This window comes from Columba livia, chromosome 1, assembly GCF_036013475.1.
Source record: "Columba livia isolate bColLiv1 breed racing homer chromosome 1, bColLiv1.pat.W.v2, whole genome shotgun sequence".
Classification (NCBI taxonomy): domain Eukaryota; kingdom Metazoa; phylum Chordata; class Aves; order Columbiformes; family Columbidae; genus Columba; species Columba livia.
The window spans coordinates 113,288,348-113,308,192 of NC_088602.1; the positions used below are offsets into that span (position 1 = coordinate 113,288,348).

Below are 19,845 nucleotides of genomic sequence, written 5' to 3' on the forward strand. Positions count from 1 at the left end.
TTCAGGGAAGAAAATCTAGCACGAGAGCTGAACATCAACAGCAAATGGAACCCATCTCTCAGCCTTCACAATTCTGCCTCACTATACTGTGCAAAATCTAATTTTGACTAAGACACCACAACATTTATTTTACATTTATTCTTCACTTCTTTAAATACGTTTATTGCCACTTACTATGTTAACCTATTTTGAAGCCCTAAATATTATGCTCATAGGGAATGGTTTTTTACTGCAGTTTTAGTAAGCATGGTGCTTGTGCATACTGCTGCTTCTATGCAATTTTTCATAAAGAAATACCAATTGCATTGCTACCATTTTCCATCCATCATATTTTTTGCAGAGAGAATGTGCAAGGGGATAAAAAAAAGTAAAAATGAATAAATTACCAGCTTTCCACAGCAAGATGGCTCAGGATTTACTTGAGTGATGGAGTAGCTTTCATGTCAGAAGCGGGTACTGCAAAACCATGCTCATGTTTCTGTGCCCAGGGGCTGCAGAACCAAGATTTCTGGAGGCATATGCCATGGGTCTTAGTCCTGTGATACACTAAAACTCCACCTGAACCTTTCATATCAAAGTGTGGGAACGCTACTGTCTCCCTCTAGGTAGAAGGAAAACTGTGGGAAGGTCTGGAGAAATGTCCCAACATCAGTTTTCCTTACTAAACAGCTAAAACTGGTTTCATTTCTTACCACAGGTGACCAGAGCTAACAAAAACCTCTAATAAATTCAAGGCAGGGTTTCACATGCTGAGTGCGTATGTACATGCGCGTGCACCAGGTTAAGCAGAAGATGAACATATGAGAAAATCTAAGTGATCCCGAAGTGATTAACTAACGGCAAACTCGTTACTGAGCCAGAACTGCTTTATGGAGGCTATTGCCTCTCAGTATTGACATTAAACCACTATCTTATACTGTTCACCCAAGTAAAAGTCTTTCAAAATGTTATATTGTCATAACATGGTGATTAATAAATTTATTTTTTGAGCCTCTTTTGAGAGCTTAAAAATTCATTATTCACTTTATTAGTATTCTGCACAGCTTTCCGTATTTTTGGAGTGGTATGATTAGATTTATCTGTGCTTGCTAATGGCATATGGAAAATGCTCCATACGAAAGTCACCGTTCCACATACACCCAATGGATCCCCCCTTCGAAACACACCACAAATAAAAAGGACTGCAAGTGACACAACCTTTTTGTTTATTCTCAAACAGGCTAACATGAATATGTTGTTTGTGTGAAAGGCAGACAGGACGGACTTGTGAAGAAAGACTGAAAATGGAACAAATAAAGTACTGCAATTATATTTGCCGCATTTTAAGGCTGGAAATTAGTCCATAAACTCATTTAGGTTCAAGTCCTGCCGACTTACATTTTTACAAGATAAAAAGTCATTCAGGATTTCATGCTATGAAATGAGGACTACCAAAAAGCAAGCTGAATTTGGAAATTTGATGTGTTCCAGCTCATCATCAAATTTAAAGATTTTCTACCACGTTTCAAGGGCCATCACACTGTCTTATTCATTTAGACTGCATGTTCTAGCAGTCCAGGCTTCGGGGCCAAAACTTACTAAGTACTAAGCTTTGCCATTCTGGGCTTAAGGTATTAAAAAATTTGTTAAAGAAATCAAACTGTTTAACAAGACTGAATCCATCATCCATAGAAACCACCAGAGATACAGACCTACAAATACATTTTGACTTTATTGAATGTAGTGAGATATAATAGCATACAATCTCAATAAAGAGCCAACTAATAAATAATTTTGTGCCATCCAAAATGATAGTTCATTCTATAACCTGAAGTCATACACCAAACAACAGTAAGATATACTGTAACATAATAAAAACAATGTAAGACGAGCAACATATCAAGGTGGCTATCACTAAGTAATACTGTTATGAGGTTCCAGCAACGTAAACCCTGATTGAAGGTAATTATGCAGAAGTGAAATAATTTTGTTGTTTCTCTTTTATTTTTTCATGACCTGCTGAGCTATTAAAAATTATGTAACTGAGGAGTATGTTTTCAGATGGAAAAAGTACCTTGGTTCCAAAAGAGGAACGTGACGTTTCAGAAATACGATGTTAAATATAAGCCACCAAAAAATTGCATTGTATTGACTCTATGACTCTCAAAATGCACTCCAGACTGTCATTACCATTACAGGTGATGAGTATGTTCTAATTCACTGGTGATTATTCGGGTGCAGGCATCCCTCCACCAAAGCACTTCATTTCCTCCTCCCCATAAAAAAGGGGCTCAAATATTATCATCAGATGGCAACGCAGACCCACCACAGGGCTGGCAAAGGGGCACGTCATTAGGAGTCTGCTGACAGATGCAAACATCCCGCAAAATTCTTTAAAGCGGAAGCATGCCATTAATTTTGATATTTATTACCTTCTATGAAAGATAAGTGACTCAACGCTGGGAAGGGCTTTACAAGGCTAATATTTCGTCCCTGTCTAATGCTTTTTTGCTTCGTGATGTGCCTGCCTATTATGAGGCTAAACTTATTCCAAAGAATAAATTAGGCAATAAGACATGACAAGCAGCGCATTTATAGGCAATTTACTTACCACCTGAGGCATCCTACAGCGGCTCAAGGCCAAAGGCTGAGTGACTTTAACCATTCAATAAATGCAATAATAATCAAACTGAAATGCACAGCATTGGGACACATATTTCTATCATGATATGGTATTTCTACATAGAATCAAGTGCTTCTGTGCATTTAGTGACTGTTATTAAACAAATGATATTGCTGAGAAACTCATATTATCATTGTCCTGAAAAAGCTATCCAATACAAATGAAATTTAGAGGTTTATATACATTGTTCTATGACCAGACGTTGCTTGTGAAATCCCCCAGTATCTGTTTAAAAAAACCCATGCAGACATGTATAAATATTAAAGGACTGGGCAGCACAGGACAGATATCAGCCACTCTAGAGATTTAGCAACTGGCCTGCACTACCCTGATCACATACCAATTAATTAAGGTCTAGTTGTGGAAGCAACAAAGAATTAATTTAAAGTAATTTATTTTTTTCTAACAGCACTACCGCATTCTGAAGAGACCATGCACAGACAGGCAGCTGCGCTACTGAAACATTGTTTACTTCGTTGCTCCAGCTCTAATGAGTAAAACAACGACATTATTTAGGTTCGTGATCTATTCCCCAGCCACAGTAAAGTTCACCTCTTAAATAAATAGTGTGACAAGCTGGCTTTAATTTGTACTCAGCATACCAACAATTGATTTTTCCCATAAACTCACTCTCTTTCTGCTCTGCTTGGTAACTACACGATCTGATCCGGTTTAACCCTGGTGTGATCTGCCTTCCATCCATGTTCCTAAAAACTCCAAAAAATGAACACAACTGAGAATAAAAGATGACAACTTCTACTCATGAGGTGGAAAGGCTGGGCAGTAAACTGTTTTACAGGAAAGGACAGCATCTGTTTGTTCTGTCATCTGCACTCTGCTCTGAGGAGCCTTAATCTGTAAGGAGGGCTATTTTTTAAAAAGAAGATAAGCATAATAATTTAAAAAAAATGAGAACTAGCTACTGGATTTTTTTCCTATATCTTCTACCCTACTCCCCCCCTAAACAAGGGAAAAAAATCCAGCCACTGTTTAATACTGAATATGAACACATCTAAATAAAACCAAAACCCCTTAAACATCAGCACACTGGTGTTTTCTACATTCATTAGTAAATAAATGCTATCACATCCAAGCTCTTGCATATTAAAGACAGAAACATACAGCTCCAGGACAGGCTGCTGCTGCCCCTAATGCTGAAGTAAAACATACCAGCAAAAATCCAAACAAGATTCTTGTTATTTTTTGATTTAAGAATCATATGCTATGAAGATGTTTCTTACAGTTCACTATAGACAAAATGTAACTTGGTCTCATACTCAAAGAAATGTGTTTGTTTTCCAATTTACATAAGTCATTCTTTTCAAGTGTTTTAAAATTTTTGTATACATTTTCCACAAAACACAATTCTGCATAATATACACAATATATAAAATAATTTAAAATACAATTTAAAATTAAAAGGCCATAAAACCAGACTTACTACATCAAGTCAAACATCCACTATAGCCAGTATCTCTTCTTTAACCATGGCAAAAGTAGATATCTAATGAAGAATGTACAAACAAAGCAAGGACACAATGGTACTCTCCCAACTCCCAAGAGACTACAGCTCTGGGACCCGTGGAGGTTCCAGTATCAAGACACTCCAGGATCTGTTTTAGTGGAACATTCATACGTATTGCTTGCCATTTAAGACCACAGAGAAAAACCCTGCTGTAGATTTGTGGCAGGTATCATCGTAACGTTCTAGGACAAAATATCTTAACTCTGTTAGTTGAACACAACTCTGCCCTTAATTTTTATATTTCTTGTCCTAAGTATGAAAAAGATTCTAGCATTCAACTCCTTATTTTGAACCTGGCCCACATCCAAAACCAGAGAAACACGCAAACAGTTCTACAATGAATTTGCACATTGAAGCTGTGCATGAGAACTGGGGATTCTCATTTATTCAACAAATATGAAACCTTCACATACATCTACAACAGTACAATTTGTAGAGGTGATAGACCCACTGAAAAATTAACCAGAGAAAAGCTCATGAACATTCTCACTTTTCGAAAATCTGGCTTTAGGAATATTGTGCCTCTGGTAAAATAGTGTTCTTTTCATGTGAGTGTAATCACTTGGCATTGCGCCCAAGAACACATGCAAACTACGCCGTGATCTTGAGGACAAGCCCATCGCTCACATTCTTCCAACAGCCTCCAGACTTCTATGAATTTCCTTCAAACTGGGGAGGGCAGAAATGCTGGTTTATTACTTAACAATTCTTATGTTTTCTAGATGAAGTGTCAATGTCTTACGTTACAGCTGCTGCTGCTGCACTGTCTTCTACTTTATTGTTGCTGAATAATTAAATACCCTTTAGTTCTTCTGACAGCCCTAGACTCAGCATGGTGGTTAATCAAGAACGTGTAAAAGGGAATTAGGCTTAGGCAATTGCTGCACAAGGCAGAATGGATAAGGCAGGAGAAAAAGAGATCTCTTTAGAGTAGAATAATTTTCTGTATTTTACAACACGTACTACCAAAGGTGCACACAGACTCGTGAGCACAAGATACATACACAGAAACGAGCAGGGGAATCCAGATTAACCTCAGAGATCCATTACATTGTAACAGCAACCAACAGACACCTCCTCCATTCCTTCCTACATTCCCCATCTTCACACATTTCAGGGACTGAGGAAAACTCTCAGCACCAACATATTTGAAGTACTCAGTTTACAGGGAAAATTTGACTGCATTAAACCATTTCTGAAACTTTTACTATGTGATTGCAAAAGGGAAAGATAAACAAAAGAAGACATTTAACAAATACTATCTGAATTCTGCTCAGTGCAAAACATTTAGGAGGACTTATGTTTCCAATAATTTGAGGAATTTTTTTAGAAACTCTAAACTGGCCACAAGTTATGTAGTTTTTCATTCTTTTCCTGTCCTGCAATGAATCAATAGGGTATTGAGAGCAATCCTAAGCGGAAACTCCCTGAAAAATATAAGATTTACATGAAGGGGTATGATTTTTCCCCACACTACCCTGCCACCATGCTTACACTCAGATCTACCCAGGGAAAAGGAGACACAGTTTCCAAGTTTCTTCAACAACTCCACCTTTCTGAAGAAATACTCCAGTTTTTAATTTAGAATCATAGAATACCAGGTTGGAAGGGGCCACAAGGATCATCTGGTCCAATCTTTCTTGGCAAAAGCACGGTCTAGACAAGCTGGCCCAGCACCCTGTCCAGCTGAATCTTAGAAGTGTCTGATGCTGGGGAATCCACCACTTCCTTGGGGAGATCATTCCAATGGCTGATTGTTCTTATCGTGAAAAATTTCCCTCTTGTGTCCAATCAGAATCTCCGCAGGCGTAACTGTACCCATTACCCCTCATCTTTTCCGTGTGACTCCTTCGAAAAAGGGAATCACCATCTTCTTTTAAATGCTGGAACATGGTGATGAGGTATCCCCTAAGCCTCCTTTTCTCAAGGCTGAACAATCCAGCTCTCTTGGCCTTTCCTGCCTTTTAAGAAGCACTTTAAACTTCATACTAGGTGAAGAAATGAAATTGCAAGTCCAACAGCAATTATTTCAGGGCGTTCAATAAATAAATTAACGATGATGATGACACCATCAAGCCACAGACACAGAAACAGAAGATTCCGTGTATGCTTTACATTCCTCTGTTCTGGGCGTCCTCTTATATTGAATGTTTAAAGATGTGGCATTTATAAAACACACTAATTCAACTTTAACCCATGCAGTGTATAATTAACAACTGAGTAATAAGGAACAGATAATTTGAAATGGAAAACACGAAGTAATTCATTCTTGATATACTTTCTGAAGCATTTAGCTGAAATTCGATTTTGCAAGAAGCTAGAACAGTACTTTTCCCCGAAACCTTTTGGTAACGTGAATGGCTGTATGTTCTATATCTAAATTATAGCTTATTTCATTTTTTTGTCTCACCAAGACTTCTTTCAAGCTGTAGGAAGTGTCCTCCAGCTAGCGCCTCTCTCAAAATGATGCAGAAAACACATTCCATACAGCATACACTTACGAATCACAGAAAGAACAGCAAACCAACACCAAACAAACCTGGGCTTTATTTTAGGTTCTTCAGTCCCTGCCCTGGAGTTGCTTAGCCTCAAGGAAGGCTGGCCAACTTGTGGGTCCCAAGCCGGAGAAGCGATGGCGCTGTGCCAGAGCTACGTTGCCAAATCCAGCGGAAGAGGAGGGACAGGGCACCTCTGGGTGTGAAAAGGGGGACAGCAGAAGGGACGGCAGAAGGGGTGGCTGCAGCCAGACCTGCTCTGGGCTGCGTTCTGTGTCCTGAGCTTACGCCGTGTGCCCAGCACAACCTCCTTCCCACGGGCTGCAAACGGTGCCCGGCCGCTGTTATCTGCCCCTGCCAGAGCTCACCCGCCGCACTTCAGCCAACACCCCACGTGTTTTGTGGATCTTGGCCAAAAAGGTCCTGGTGCTGCACGACCATTTACAACACTGATAGCTGAGTTCTTTTTTTTAAAAAATTTCTTAGTACACACTGTTTAACATATAACGAAATACAATCTCTACACCAACTCACTGTTACAGTATGCTTACCATGAAGCTGTGTTGCATACACACCTATGGAATAATGTGCACTAACCCATAGTTACTGTTTTTGCACACCATTTAGCTAGAAAATAATCACAGAACCATTTTGTGGAAAAGACCCTCAAAGTCATAGAATCTCTTTAAAAGGCGTTTAGACGAGGTTCTTAGGGACACAGTTTAGTGCTAGAGTTAGGTTATGGTTGGTCTCAATGATCCTGAGGGTCCCTTCCAACCAAAATGATTCTATGATTCTATGAGTCCAACCATAACCTAATACTGTCACTAAACTGTGTCCCTAAGAACCTCATCTATGCATCTCTTAAACACCTCCAGAGATGACAACTGCTCCCTGAGTGGCCCCTTTTTATGTATAGGGTCCTTTCCTTATGTACAGGAAATTAAACTTCAATTAGCTTTTTAAATTCCATCTTTTAAAAACAATAAGAGCTTCTGAAACAATGTTTTACCAGTTAATAAAAGTTTATGTAAAACGTGCATGGTATTTAATAAACACTTCCGCGTTTTGAACCAATTCAACATGTACAAGAGGATTTATCTATAACTCGCGAAATTAATTGACTATTTCTGGTCCCCACGTCTTCCAAGATTTTAAAGCAAATGGATCTCAGCCTCTCTTTCTTAGTTTTCTAATGAAATTACTCACTGGGAGAAAGTAGGGGCTTTCCTGCCTAGTAATCTCCCAAGCAGTTTCTCATTTTTAAGCTATTCATTAAATTGATAAGCAGAAATGAAGAAAAGCCCTTTACCTGCTGGAAAGGCTACAGTTGTCAAATGTGGGTTTACTACCTTGGCCAGGTCCAGGTGCATAGTTAGAGTCTTCTTACAGTTGAGTTGATGACTTTCTCTAAAACTCCAGCAGCAATTAGTGTCTGAATATCATTGTCATTAGATCAATTAAAATTATAAATTCAGGGCTTAACAGGTCCTGGTTTTACTCAGGACTCAACAGAACTTACAGGTCATAATTTTGCATGTCATACTAAATTGCAAAGAAAATCTGTTCCATTTATAGTAAAAATTCAAATATTTTCTTTTTACGAGATTGATATTGACCTGTGATTCAGCAGAATCTCTTCATGATGCAGCAATAATCTGGAGTGGACACAGTGTGTCAGGCAATACTGCTAGACTTGCAAAACGTTGATTAAAAAGCAAGTCTTAAAAAAATGAAGCACTAAGTACAACTACAATGAAAGCATCCAGAGAAATCCAACCAAGAGGCTAAAGACAAAGACATAAATAAATGCATAGCTCAGTTCCCAAAATAGTTTACATTACCAAACTAATCTCTCCTTCTATAGGGTCACTGCCAAGTGTCATTGTATTTGTAATCTAAACCGAAGCCAAAAATATACAGAAATAATATTTAAAGAACATAAGTATTCCAACTTCAAAAGTTCATTTTCTGTGAACACTTTAGGAGGTGTCTAAACACAAAGTAATTTTTTAAAAGCTATATTAGACAGAAAAACTGATTTTTTGCTTAAAACTGCATCTCCCCTAAACACCTTTATTTAACCCAATGGACCATAAAGTCTAACAATTTAGCTCAGCGTACAGAGACCTTATTTCTCTCATCAAAAGGGACTGTCACACGGACCAGTCTGTTAAATGGACATCTTTGCTCCTTCTCCAGACAGTTTTCCTCTGACACCTTCTTCTTTTCTGTATTAGAGAGGCTCTGGCTGGGATGGAAAGCTGCATCAGACAAACCTTCCTTTAACTAGTGTAGATTGCTATGCCGTGAATCGACAGATACATACCCACCAGTGCTACCAGTACAGTTGCCTTTGTTCGAAGGCCCGTTTGTTTGCCTCCAGTTTCCACAGAACTCAGCTGCCTTAATCCCCCATATGCCACTCACCTTCTTATTGCGCTGTGTGCCAATTCTTCATGCTAAAAGGCAGCCTGTACACGTATGGAATTTTTTTTTAATTATGTCTCCAACCTACCAGCTGTCAAATTCTACTTGACATTTACAATAGTGTCTGCAGAGTAATCTGTATCCCATTTTTTTTCCGCTGTGAACTACTCGTGCTGTTACTTTATGAATTTGCTCTCACTGTACGCTCCTCATATAAAGCTTATCCTTTTTTGTATACATCTATATTATGGTTGAATACAAAATCGAAAATAGAGAAAAAGTATATTCTTTATGATGAGGATGAATTGCATAATACATATTGAACAACTCCTCTTCAGTTTGGCAGGCAGAACACATACTCTCCTTTCTCTGTTCAGGCATTCAACAATTACTTTAGACTTCAGGAAAAAAAGCTAAATTAAGTTTTCAATGAAGCTTTGCCATTGACCTCTGCTATAACGTAGAAGCTTCATCAAGCAACCAACAGTCAGCTTAAATCTCAAATGTTTTCATGTTTTGCATTTAAGGCTGGATCATAACTTTGCTCTTTCCTTTTACTGCAGCTCTCAAAAACAATGAGCAGTCTCAAGAGATGAAAATAGTTTCTTAGTCTGAAAATCATATGGAAAAAATCAACTGCCCTTTAAAAAAAGTTATAAATGTCTGGACAAACTTTTCCCAGATTTTCCTTCTTCAGTTATTTAATGAACATATGGTTATTTATAATGTGAGCTACACTTGTACTATTTCAAAAATTAGTTATAAACATGCCTAGAGCTACCCAGCTCCTCCCAGGAGTACACTGACCTCACTCAACACCCTTCCAGTATTGTTTGCTTTGGGATCTCTTTTGACTGTGAACCCGTGTTTTTACTTCGGTGTGTTCTCTCTGCCTCAAAACGTACCTTAGTTTTCTTCTCTTAGCAAATACCTTACAGCAGGTTAATTCCAGAAAGATCATAAGATATCAATTATGACAAATAAACCCTTGGCCAGCAGGCATTGCTGATTAAGAGGATGTATAAAATGAGTGCAAGCTCAGCTATATTTTAAACTACATAAGAAACAATCAGGAGTCAATCATTTAGGCCGGTGAAATGTAGCAGAAGCTAATAGCTGGCATGATGTCTTCGTGGTAGGTACAATACAGACATGGGTCCCAACACAGCTCCTCTCAAAGTCAGGAGATGGGCACGTCTGGAATGTGACAGCCCTGATGGGTGAGACTCTGCCCCAGAGAAGCACCCACGCTGGGGCCAGGGCTGGCTCGGGGCAGACGGGCATCTCTGTTACCTGACATCTCTCTAACCCAAGAAGTGAGGTGAGATGATCCCACCCAAAAGACCCTACATTAATAAGTAACAGGGATACAGCTAAAAGACTAGAAATACGGTCTTCTACTTGGCCTTCCCGTGTACGTGTGTAAATGTGAGTATGTATTTAAATATTTTTTTTCAAACAAAAAAGAGTTAGGCAACATCACCCTGAAAATCCAAATGAAAGTGCCTCCATGTTTATACAGTTTACTTTACTCACTGTTAGTACCTGTGGGGTTTAATGGAACTTCTCACGTAAATATACTGGTTAGCTCAATTTTCCTTCCTGTTTAATGGAGATTTAATTCAATTCAGTGTATCATTGAAATTCAATAAATGGTAAAACGACAGTTTTTTCCTTTGCAATCAACATACACGGCAGATGTAAAATGCATCTCAGAAGGTGCAGAGATTTTTACTCCAACTTCTAGCACTTCCTCCAGTACTCCAGCATACTGTTTTATCTACTTTAGAAATTCGATTGTACTGTAAAAAAACAAAAACAAAACACACAAACAAACCAAACAAAAAAAAAAAAACAAACAAAAAACCCCCCACAAAACAAACCAAACAACAAAAAAAAAAACATACAAAAAAAAAAAACCCAAGCCAAACCAAACCATTGACTGAAAAATGAGTGTTGTATATAACTATGATTTGAACTGAAAAAAGAAACGGGTCATTTCATACTTTTCTTCTTGAAGTATGTGGACTTACTTTTTGGTTTAAATGTTCCTATTGATGGTTAATTGTATTTTATACATCATTTGGGGATTCTACAGAGCTCTGTCCTTGACTCCTCTTGTTCTACACTGACAAGGGAATCTCATTCAAAAGTGATTTTAATTATCACTTATGAATAGATACTCTGTGCTCCAGACTTGCCTCTTCTCCACTTAAGACCAGAATCCTCATCCATCTGTGATGTGATCAGGACTTTTGGCTGCCAACTCCAGAATAATTTTGAGCACACAATACTCCTCCTCCCTTGCTCTCCAGTTCTTCTTGCCACCCTGCCACTTTTGTCAAGTACTGTCAACATCGCAGCCATCTTGTCACACAGACTCTTGATAGCATTATCTTTAACCTATGTGTTATCCCAGATCTACATCTACATCTAGAAAACTCTCCGCATTTATGTAAGTATCTTTGTTTTTCTGTAGAATCTTAAAATCACAGAATGGCTTGGATTGGAAGGGACCTTCCATAGAGTCTCACACCCCACAATGGGGAGAGAGTTTTCCCAACAGACCAGGTTGCTCCAAGCCACATCCAACCAACCTCACCCTGAACACTTCCAGTGATGGGGCATCCACAGGTTCTCCAGGCAACCTGTTCAACCTGCATGCAACTCTTATTAATCACAAAGTGTATGCATCACATTTTTAAGTAACTTACCACTAAATCACACTATCACCTCAAAAACAAGGGTTTTTTTTCATTTTTAAGGCCTTCATAGTTTTTCTCTAACCTCCTTTATCTTTATTTGCATGTTTGTGCCCTCGATAACTTAGTATGTTTTCAAATAGTAATCTTCATGATTCTTTTCATGCTGCCTCTTCTTCTGGGAAAATGTTTCTTACAAATATCCATCAAATTACTTCACTGACGTCCTTCAGATACTTCTTCAGAACTTTGGAAAAGATTAACATTTTCTATAAAAGTGTTGTTCTGGTAAGGAAGCCAAAATGTGCTATTCTAATTAGGAAAACAAAAAGAAAACAAAAAAACCCAACTTCTTAAACTCAAATAGAATTTTACGCCATTTTGTTCCTTCTGATATGCCTTCAAAAATGAGTGGGAAGAATGGCTACAGTTAAGGGACTCCAGTGACTTGTCACCAAATCTGTTCAGCCTACCAGTGTTATTCAAGATTCACATCTTGCAAATTCATTCTGGATTTGAAAGTCAAACAGACTTTCTCTGTTATGGCTAACCAAAGTAACCAAGATTTTCCATGTAAAAAGTTTCTGCCACCACACCTGTTGTAGTTCCATTAACATCACAGAGGCAGCCAGGATAAGGTTTGGCTCTACCCTTGGAATTTAGTTAATGATCTAGTTAATGTCTGAGCCAAAAAATAATTTAATTTACAATTCCATAAGCATTTTTGCATGAGTAAAAAAGCAGCACATAGGAACTCAGCACATTAAAACACCAAGAATGTGAGGACGTGGTCCACAGAATGAAAGCCAAACAACTTAATCTTGAGCATGGGCTTTCATTTTTTTAAAAATAAAATTTAAAGTGTTAAACTTTTTATATTGTATGCTTTCCTGAACTCACGATTCCTTGCTTGTCCATGTTCTTATTGTGCCTGCTTTTACTGTATGGTTTTTAAAAAAGCAAACCTGGTAATTATAGTGTATTCAGATGATGTTTTATGGCACAAAGAAACTCCATGAAAGCCCAGTCTCTGGAACACCCCCACTCCCCTCTGAGATGCTGCACCCAGGTGACACCACTGCTGGTTAGTCTGCATTTACAACACAAAGCCCACCACCACCACCACCACCACCACCACGGAAGGAAATTCCAAGGTGTGCTTCAAGAAGCTTTCCAAAACAAAGAGCTCTCCTGACAGATGTTTTATGTTTTAACATGTTTTCCTAAGAAAAGCTACACAGTCTTGAAAGCTTTCTAACTTGGGCAGCTATGAGCCCTGGGTGGAATTTGGTGGAATTTCTGTGAGTCCATGCCTGGCTTTGTGTGAAAGGCTTTTGATCACGGCCATCGGAAATCCCAAGGCAGAGACAAGAGCCTGCTAACTCTTTTTCTCTGCTGTTCCACAACAGCCAACAAAATCAAGGTTAACCCCTTCTCCAAAAAAAAATAAAAGTGAGACAGGTCAGTCAGAAAGTTTTATTTAGGTAAATCTCTGCAACGCTTTTATTAGGTTATAAGGAAAACATCAAAGCAAGCTTTTAGCATGCACACCACACTTCTAAAAACTCTTTTGCCTCACTCTCAAATTTACAGGTTATTGAAAAGAGGGAGAAAAGGCATAGGAGCAAGACTGGAATGACACATCACACTGATAAAACACCTAATAAGAAATATCCCAGGAAATCACAAATGATTAAGCAAACTTTCCTAGCCTGGTTACTTAAGTTTTCTCTTTCCTCACAAAGTTAGGGTTTTTTCCCCCTCTATTTGTGTACTTCTCCAAATTCAGGCAGTACTAACCAAGCATTACAAAGGTGCATTCTTTCTTCTGCTCTTTCCTCTCCATTCATACCAATTTATTTGTAAGGAAAATGTATTACTTATCTGGCTTACGTCCTCCTAAAATACAGTGACAAAGATGGAGAAAAAAATAATATGGGAAGATTGGCAACATAGAGTAATGTTTAATATTTAATTAATTAATATTTAATAAGTGTTGTGGACATTATTAAACAAAAGAGCATACAATGAAATTATCATATGCTCACACTTGTAGCCCAGAGGGTTGGTTTGCTACAGGTTATCAGAAGCCGTGTGTGTAGACAGGAGCTGTTTCACTGGGGAAGATTTTGTTTTATAGGGGGTCAGTTATGGAATATTATACAGTGAGGGGAAGCACTGGGATGAAAACCTTCCCTACAGTTCCCTGCACCCCACCTCCTCTAAGTATGGCTGTTCTGGGTTTTAAACAGATCACTCAGACATAAAAAGACATGAGAATTTAATGAGGGAAATTCTGTTTTAATTTAAATTAGCTCTTCGTTAATTTAGAGATTATTTCTAACATGTGAGTTTACACTTTTCTCTTACAACCAAGCTGTTTCTTGTTGTCAGTTGAAACAAATCCTGTAAATTTACCTAAAAGAATTTTTCCTTCTCCTGCTAAAAAAGTGTGTACCATAGTTCCAGTTCATATATAAGACTTTGGTTAACGGAACTGTAACAGCTTTTAGCACATGAAAATCATAGCTTTTTATGTGCTTCAGTGTATTTCATGATATATGACATACACGGACAAAATAAAAAGAAAAATTAACAATTTATAGCCTATATCACCAACTAATGGTTTCTTAATGGCACAAGAGAAAAAAGGAAAAGAAAGTGAGGGTTTTAACATTAAACTATGCATCAAAACCACCGAACAGGCATCGCTGTGGCCTTATTGCAAACTGGGAACACCAAGAGCTGAGGACATCTCTGTTTTTCCTGCTCTGCCTCCAACCCCCAGTGAGACCCATGCACGTTTGTCAGGTTCCTTTATTCTGGAAAGACAAGATCAGAAATGATGTGGTATCTCCTAGACATGTGATAAGGATCCACTAAAAAAAGACTACCAGTTTCTTTCAGAAAAACTGGAGGGAAAGTGTTTATCCAGAACACAAACATGTCCCAGGTACTAATTCACTCAGGTGCAATGAGGTTGGTCCTTTGTCCTGCTAATTCCTCACTGGCCTCTAACATTTTCTCCAACTGAGAGATGAACACAGCCTGGGAATGCTGTCCGAAACGTCATTTAATCCTGGTACTAACAGACTACAACAGCAGCTCTGGTCAACACTTCACAGCAGTTCGGGGCCACGTTGTTTTGTTTATTTTGACACACCCAGGCACATGCACACAAAGCGTCCCCAGCACAGCACCACTTCAAAACAACAATTAAAAAAATGAACCCAAGAAAAAACAAAGAATACAAAAAGTCAAACACTGTAACAAAGTACCAATCAGTCTTATCCTCTGACAAAACAAAACCTTAATCAAATAATAAGTAACCTAGTATCTCCTTCTGCCTTAAATCTTTCCCCATTCCTCACCGACCCCCACTTCCCTTGAAAACCAGATGGCCCCAGCCATATGCCCTGAAGGTCAACAGATGCACCACGTCTTTGGATGCAGAAAAGGTATATAATATCTTTAATAATATTTCCAGATGATAAAACTGGAAAACACACGGGGGAAAAAGTACAAAAACACCTACAGTATGGAAACAAATCAAGCACAGGTACTGCGTTAAAATATCCAAGAGCCCAATGAAAATAAAAACCAAGCAGGGAACCTGTATTAATGCCATGAATAATGAATAACAAGTGAAAAGCAGATTGACTTTTTTTTAATTACTGTAAGAAATTACATGAAGAAAGGATACTAGAGAACTCTGGGGACTAGTAATGGATATCGCTGCTTATTTGTCATAGCTGTCGAAAGTTATAAATTTCAAGATCTCCACGTTTTTATAAAATGTACTCGTCTTTTGTCTTCATAGGAAATTGTGTCAGTGGGTGAGCAGATGAACACGTGCATAGGTGAATAAACAGGTGAACAATTTAGCCTGGAGTGGGTTTGGCTGTGGCTGCACTTGCCTCCAGCGAAGCATGTCTGGGGAGAATCAAACAGATTAAGCTATTCCAGATTTTCACTGGTGAATCTGACATCCAAATCCAGGTCTCTGAATCTTAATGTGAAAACTGATTCTAGTGACAACATTATTGCGCTCCACACTTTCTGTGCTCCAGATCGAATTTGTCCAATTTACTGATAAAAGCAACTTTTTAACTGCCGACTATATCAGTAAGTCAGGTAAATACCTTTCCCTCAGAACATCCATGATTAAATATTTTATTATGCTCCCTGTCACAACTGGGAAAGTGTATATTCTTCACCTTTAGTGCATGGGTACAGTTGTGATTATCACCTACTGCAATATGACTCCCTAAGTTGGATCCCAAGACAGAACTGCATTTTAAGGCTTAGTAACTGAGGTTCTGTAGACATCCTACTACTATATCTAGCATCTGCCCCATGTCCTAAGCTCATTAATTTAGCACTCTTTCCTCAACATGAAATAGCTTGTTAGTCCACAGTAACGTGCTCATGTGTCCTTAGTTTAAAACTCTATGCTCCAGAAAAATTACAATTCATAGGTTCAGTGCTAAAAGAAGTACCAGCAAATAAAACCTCTCCCAAGCATGTACATTGATAAAGCACCATGAGTAGCCACATTACAACAAAACTGGTCTCTTTTTACTTAAAGTACATTATGAAATAAAACTTCTTATACCTGTACACAAACAATGTAATAAAGCCTAATCCTGTCTGAAACCTCAACCATATGAATCAAAAAGCCTTCAGCTACCTGCTGCCAGTAACACAATGCTAATGTGGATATACTGCTGGGACCAAAAGGTGTTAATAACCTTTAGCCTGGGACTGATACCAGCAGTGCAAAGCAGCTCTCACCAAAGCAAATGATGAAAGACAGATGGTACTTCACTGGCAAAATGGACAAGACAAGGACAAATAACATACTTGCTTTAGCTTAAATTCTGGTGACCAGACTTTCTACAGTAGGTCAGACCTCCAGATCTGAGAACCCGTCTCTATTAGAAAGCCCCTTCTGGCCTGGCGGAGGTGCTGTGCATACAAGTTGAAAATGTTTCTTCGCCATCAAAGACCCATCACCTTCCCAAACTACACCAGGTGCAACGATAGAAGTACCCACAGTTTGGCAGACAGGGCCTCTGCCAGCATGTTTCTGGCCCCGAGAAGGGTCCTTTCCCCTCTTTCCAGTCCACTCCTCATCAGCAGAGCCCCATGGGGTGGACTAAGCCAGAAAGCGCAGCCACGCTTCCAGGGGACAGCAAACAGAACTGCAAACCGAGGCAGCAGCGCAACGTCGGGCACGTGCTGTCAGCTCCAAAGCTCAGCTGAAGAACGTGACACGCAGGCATACCAAATGAAGAACAACTGAAAAGCCCGTAACGAAAAAGAGAGAAAAACAAACCAAAACAAATCACATATGCTTTTTATAATTTGATATGGTAATTTTTTTTGCCATCGGTTTATAGAGAGAGTAGAGTTCAAACTTGAAAGCAAGCTCTGTCTCTGGGGCTCTCAATCGAGGCCCACTATTTGAAATCAAAGCAAGTCTATCCCTGGGGGTGTTTAAAAGGTGTTAAGACAAGATACTTAGGGACATGGTTTAGTGCTAGAGTTAGGTTATGGTTGGACTCGATGATCCCGATGGCCTTTTCCAACTGAAATTATTCTATATATTATTTGCCAACTGCTTAGGCCTCATGTAGCCCTATGCACACATGGGCATCACTATGGAATTTACTTGGTAACATTAGTAAGAAAATCCATTTGTGTGAGAATATTATTTAAGACAAATTCTGTTGAGTACTGGAGGTGTCAACATCCTTGTGAATTTTGCTCCTCTACATACACTTTAGACTCTCTCATTTCAACATTCCAGAAGTGCTACCAAATGCAGGAGAGAGGATAGTGAAATTTCCTTCCTATGAGGGGCTTCATCTTTGGTGCTCACAAGCACATTCTCCAACAAATCCTTGTAACTTAAATACATTTGTTTTGTATTCAGGTAGGCATGCAAAGGCACCCTGACTTTCAGTATTACTGAAAATACAGTAATACTATACTCTTGGAGAGGGTTTAAAGGTCTTCAAGACAATTTTTCTCTTTTCCCCCTCTACGGAAGCTAGAATGCAGGCAATATACTGTCACTTGAAAGCCCAGCTAACACAGAAGTCAGAGGGGGTATATATCAGGCAGGAGATTCAATACGTTCTGAAATAGTAGTGTAAATGTGTATTCTGTTTCAAGAAAAACTAGAATAAAGTGCTGAGAAATCAAAGCTATTAATCTGAATAATTTTATTCATTTCCATAATCCCACAGTAAAGACAGTGGAATCTGCAGAGAGACTTCACTAGATTTTTTTGGTGTGAATAAAGGAGTAACATAATTATGTCAATGCAGCGCCATTACAATCTGGAAAAAGCCTATTACTGGTGAAATTGAAAAATAAAGCAGCGTGCATGTCGGCCCAGCAAAGGAAGCAGCTGATTTCTGGGTTTGATTGTGTGGAAAGGGAGAACTTATACGAGAATAAAAAGACTGTGAAAGCTGTTCCATTTTTAGAACAAAAAGAATGCAGAATTTTAAACATTTTACAGCAGGTCAGGTTCAGGGCCTAACATCAGCCTAACATCACACTGTGTAACAAAAATGCCAGCAGAGATCTCTCCAAAGCAGCTCCACATTATTAGTGCACTGAAATATTTATTTGGCATGACAGAACATCAATAACATTATCTCATAAGTTTTCTATTTTTAAAATATTTGGATTTACATTAGATGGGCCTAATGCTCAAACCACTCTGTTGCAACATTTTTTAAAAGATAAACAAAACCTCCCAGCCTCCTCTGAATTATTTATTCTTCTCTTCAGAATTACAAACTGATAAAGATCAGTATAAAGAAGCTCAGAAACATCCAAACCAGCCTGCTGTTTTCAAGATATAACAGGAGACAGGAAGCCTTGATCAATAATAATGTATCATTATTTGTATTAAGCTGCTGCCCCGGAATCCTAACCATGAGTCTTATATGCAAGATGGTATCAAAATGTAGAAAAAAGCAGATGAAAAAAGAGACAAGATAATCCTTGCCCACAGAAGTTATAATTTAAGAATAAAATCAGAGATACAGGATGGATGTACTCTGGCAGATGGAAAGTATAGCAAAACAATGCATATGTCTCTAGGCCACACTGCGAAGGTGATACTCATACTAGCTTGAATACTGCAAGACACATTACGTTCCACGTTATTTAATTTCTCCTGTAGCAAAGTAAAACTGGCTCAGGTAAAGTAATGCCCTTAAAAAAGCTGCCCTGTTCTGCTAATCCCGCCAACTTGGGCTTCTGTACAAAACCCCACACTGTGCAGCACTGTTACAGCCAATAAACAAACATTGCTCAGCATTTTCAATGCAGTGATTTGTTCTTTGTTTTAAAGTGGATACCTTGTACAGTCACCTGATTAGACTGCCGCCCTCTGCCCAAATTCTTGTTGTCACAGACCTTGCAGGTCCCATCCAAACCAAGGGACATAACGAAAGCAGGCAGTCGGGTAACAAGGCTGCTCCAAAAAGCGCTGCAGTGGGGCCTGGCTCCGAGGGAAGGAGCAGCTCTGCCAGCTCCCATGCTGGCACAGCGGTATGAAACAGGTAGTCTTTCCAAAGGGCTTTTCAAAACAAAACCTGCAGCTTTCTTTCCAGTTCCATTTTCAGACTCCTCTGTTCCAGTTGTTAAAAGAGAAATGACAGTGGCAGAAAAAGAAATGTGAAGCAAACTGTAATACGTCCTGCAAATACTGTCCTTCCTATTCCTTTGATACACGCACAATTTGAATGTGTAGTTTCTTGAAAGACTTCTTTTTCCCCTTCAATATGAAAAAAAAAAAATTATCTGGACATCTTTAGCAAATACAAAGGAAGCATAGTGAGGGTTCGATTCCCAAGAACACATCTTCTGTTTGATATTGGTACAGCGACAGTGATCTCTGCAAAGCGTCTTCCCTGGGCTTGCAGTGACACGGAAGCAGCGCAGCCAACCTCTGGAAGAGGCAATCGGCTCCACAGGCACTCTGGTGTTTCCAGCATTCACAGAACT

General features: G+C 38.9%; 1 protein-coding gene across 7 annotated transcripts in view; it reads right to left on the reverse strand.

Moving 5' to 3' along the window:
- The window catches only part of TBL1X (transducin beta like 1 X-linked), a 202,917-nt gene that overhangs the window by 108,841 nt on the left and 74,231 nt on the right, over positions 1-19,845 (reverse strand). Inside the window, exon 1 of one of the 7 annotated variants that reach the window (XM_065073654.1) lies at positions 6,727-7,338. The exons of the other annotated variants lie outside the window; for them this stretch is intronic. The gene's annotated coding sequence lies outside the window, so the exon portion shown is untranslated. Of the gene's footprint in view, positions 1-6,726; positions 7,339-19,845 lie in introns of those variants that run through there. 7 annotated transcript variants of the gene reach the window in all.